This window comes from Myodes glareolus, chromosome 1 (assembly GCF_982192425.1).
Source record: "Myodes glareolus chromosome 1, mMyoGla1.1, whole genome shotgun sequence".
NCBI lineage: Eukaryota > Metazoa > Chordata > Mammalia > Rodentia > Cricetidae > Myodes > Myodes glareolus.
The window spans coordinates 68,304,654-68,309,117 of NC_142026.1; positions in this window are offsets into that span (position 1 = coordinate 68,304,654).

Genomic DNA, 4,464 nt, shown 5'->3' on the forward strand with positions numbered 1-4,464 from the left:
CCTAAGGCAAAGATCCTCAAGATAGAGAGAGAGAACAAGGGAGAGGGGGCTGCCCTGTTCTGCTGCATCTGGCCTCTCTCAGTCATTAGCTCCATGGCCTGCCTTTTGAAGAGGCATTTCTCTGCCCTCAGCCAGGTGCATGATTTTGCCATCCGCTCCATCTCAGGTGTCCTTGTTCCCTGGCCTTGGAGCCGCCCAGCCCCCATCCAGATCCTCTGCCACACTGCATTTCCTGCAGTCTCAAGGCTTAGCTCTCAGTACCCAGACAGTGTATTCTCTGCCATCAGACCTGGCTCAGGGCTAGGAATACAGACCCTAGATGGGCTGTTGTCAAGTTATCTACATTTTATGTTTAAGTTTGGTATTATTATTATTAGTAGTAGTAGTAGTAGTAGTTCTCCTCAGTCTAGTCTTAAACATAATAAACAAGAAGACAACAGTTTTCTGGAACTCCAGAGGATCACCATGTACCTAATGTAGCAGCCCCAAAGACATTCCAAGTCACAGGCATGTATTCCCTATCCTCTCTGCGCCCAGTTCCTTTTGGGTGCTCTTTAAGATTTTGCCTCTCTCCTCTCCATCCCTAATGGCTGGGGGGAGGGGGCTGGGGCTCCAAAGGAGCCTCAAGGATAGAAGTCAAGAGAGAAAGAAAATAAAGCAACAATTATCATAACACAACACAAAAGAACTTTGACAAATTCCTGGGACAAGAGACATAGTGACATTTTCTCCCACCATGGGAGAAACCCAAACAGCTGTCTATGAGGTAGCTGCAAATGACCCAGGGCCAGTAGAATGTCGGCCCCTGTCTAATGACCTGGGAGCAAAACTCCCTGTCTGAAAATGACCCTGAGCCAGAAAGGCCCCTGTCTGGAATTGACCCCGGAGTGGGAGAATTCCCATCCCTGTCTGGAAATGACCCTGGAGCATAAGTCCCGGTCTGGAAATGACCCGGAGCCAGAAAGGCCCCTGTCTAGAAATGACTCGGGGCCAGCAAGGCCCCTGTCTGAAAATGACCCGGGAGTGGGAGAGTTCCCATCACTGTCTGGAAATGACCCGGGAGCAAAACTCCTTGTCTGAAAATGTCCCAGAGCCAGAAGGCTCCTGTCTGGAATTGACCTGGGAGTGGGAGAATTCCCATCCCTGTCTGGAAATGACTCGGAGCCAGCAAGGCCCCTGTCTGGAAATGACCCGGGAGTAAAACTCCCTGTCTGGAACTGATTGGAGAGTGGGAGAATTCCCGTCCCTGTCAGGAAATGGAAGACAAGGCGTCCCTTGCTTCTCTAGGGTCACTGTACAAGCTCGTCCACTTCAGAGAACACCTGGAATACCAAAACCCCAAATCAGTTGACAAGTACAAAATCAAAGCAGCACCAAAGCAGCCATAGTCAGACAGACAAGACAACATGACAGAGACAAGAGACAAAAGACAAAAGACAAGGAGCGCTCTCTCACCGGTAGATGCTAGTAAACCTCCAGACTTCCATCATCCTGGTGGAATCTCTGGGGTTCCTGGCAAATGCACCATATGTGGTGCCCAGATCACGACCCCCAGAGAGAGACAACCAGAGAGGCCCAGACTGTAATAAGCAAGGTTTAATCAGCATAATACAAACATGTTTGGAACTCATCTCCATCCCCGTTACAGCAAGGTAGAGAGGAGTTGTATCTCCTCTGTGGGGTAAGCTTTTAAAGGCATAACTACAAAGAGAATCTTTGAAGATGCTTTGGCATGGGTACAAGGACTTTTGCTCCCTCCCATTCTGTTAAGTCAGTTTTTCTCCTTGTTTTTAGAGCAAGGCCACTGTTCTTGAGTTAGGCCATTTTTATCAGCCTGTACCAGGTGGCTGGCTGGGCTGAGCTAAGTGACCTTGTACTCAGAATCTCCTGGGTGGGAGAGGGGAAGGCCACTATCTTCCTGGGAAAACATTCTGCTAGGAAATTTCTTCTTGCTCCTTTGAGAGTAAAGGGTGACAGTCCCACATCACCATGGAGTAAAGTTAGAATTTAACAGCAATAATAGTCTCAGAAAACCTACAAACTCACGGAAATTGAACAGTCAACTACTGAACCACCCCTGGGTCAAGGAAGAAATAAAGAAAAAAATTAAAGACTTCCTTGAATTCAATGAAAATGAAGGCACAACATATCCAAAACTATGAGACACTATGAAAGCATTGTTAAGAGGAATCATAGCACTAAGTGCCCACATATAGAAAATGAAGAAAGCTCACATTAGAGACCTAATAGCACACCTGAAAGCTCTAGAAAAAAATAGAAGCAGACTCACCCACAAGGAGTAGAAGAGAGGAAATAAACAAATTGAGGGCTGAAATCAACTAAAGAGAAACATAGAAAAAAATACAAAGAATCAATGAAACAAAGTGCTGGTTCTTTGAGAAAATCAACAAGATTGACAAACCCTTATCCAAATTAATCAAAAAGGAGGAAAGAGAACATTGAATTAACACAATCAGTAATGAAAAGGGGTACATAACAACAGACACTGAGGAAATTTAGAGAATCATTAGGTCTTACTAGAAAAACCTAATATATATATATGGTATCTATCTAAAAAATTATCCATTTCTTTCACATTTTCCAATTTTGTGTAATTTGTGTAATAAATCAATAGCCCTCCTTTACACAAAGGATAAAGAAGCTGAGAGGGAAATCAGAGAAACATCCCCTTTCACAACAGCCACAAATAACATAAAATATGTTGGGGTAACACTAACCAAGAAAGTGAAAGACCTATTTGACAAGAATTCTTTGTCTTTGAAGAAAGAAATTGAAGAGGATACCAGAAAATGGAAATATCTCCCATGCTCCTGGATAGGAAAAATCAACATAGTAAAAATGGCAATTCTACCAAAAGTAATCTATAGATTTAATGCAATCCCCATCAAAATCCCAACACAATTCTTCAGAGACCTTGAGAGAAAAACAATCAACTTCATACAGAAAAACAAAAAACCCAGGTTAGCCAAAACAATCCTATACAATAAAAGAACTTCTGGAGGCATTAATATTTCTGACATCAAGCTCTATTACAGAGCTACAGTAATAAAAGCAGCTTGGTATTGGCATAAATACAGAGATGTTAACAAATGGAATCGAACTCAGACCCAGATGTTAATCCAAACACCTATGAAGACCTGATTTTTGACAACAAAGCTAAAATTATACAATAGAAAAAGGAAGCATCTTCAACAAACAGTGCAAGCATAACTGGATATCAACATGTAGAAGACTGAAAATAGATTCATATCTATCACCATGCATGAAACTCAAGTCCAAAGGGATTAAAGACCTCAATATATCCAACCACAATGAACCTGAGAGAAGAGAAATTGATAAATTGGAAGCAGACAAGGATGCCTGAAAAAATTTGGGAGCATGGGAGCAGGGGGTAGAAAGAAAGGGAGAAAAGGAAAATGAGGGCATAAGGGGAGGGTTGAGGAGAACTTGAGGGAATGGGATAGTCAAGATGGAGAAAGGACAAATATGAGAGCAAGTAGAGAGATATCTTGATTGAGAGAGCCATTATGGGATTAGTAAGAAACCTGGCTCTAGAAAAATTCTTAGGAATCCACAAGAATAATCCCAGATAAGATCCTAAGCAGTAGAGGAGAAGGTGCCTGAACTGACCTTGTCCTTAGTCAGATTGATGATTATCTTAAATATCACCATAGTACCTTTGTTCAACAACAGATGGAAACAGAGTCAGAGACCCACATCAGAGCACTGGACTGAGCTCCAAAGTTCAGCTGAAGAGTGGAAGGAGGGAGAGTACGAGCAAGGAAGTCGACACCATGAGGAGTTCACCCACTGAGACTGTTTGCCTGAACTAATGGGAGATCACCAACTCCAACTGGACTGGGAGTGAATGAGCATGGGATCAAACTAGTCCCTCTGAATGTGGTTGACAGTTGGGGTAGACTGAGGGGCCACTGAGAGTATCACTGGGATTTATCTCTACTGCATGTGCTGGCATTTTGGGATCCTAAACTCACTGGATGTATACCTTGTTCAACCTGGATATGGTGGGGGAGGGACTTGGACTTTCCACAGGGCAGGTTGCCACTCCCTTAAGATTGGAGGGGTGGTGGAAAGGTGTGTGGAGGGAGTGGAAAGGGAGTGGAGGAGGGAAGGAAGTGGGAATTTGGATTGATATTTTTTAAAGTAATAAAATAAAATTATAAAAAAAAAAGAAAGTGGGAAGTAGCCGTCAATGTTTGGGCACAGGAGACCACTTCCTAAATATAACCCCAGTAGCACAGACACTAAGAGCAACAATAAATAAATGGGACCTCCTGAACATGAAAAGATTCTGTAAAAAAAAAAAAAACCACAGTCAATAAGACAAAAAGTCAGCCGACTGAATGGGAAAAGATCTTCACTAACCCCTCATCAGACAAAGGACTAGTTTTATATATAAAGAACTGAAGAAATGATACAGTA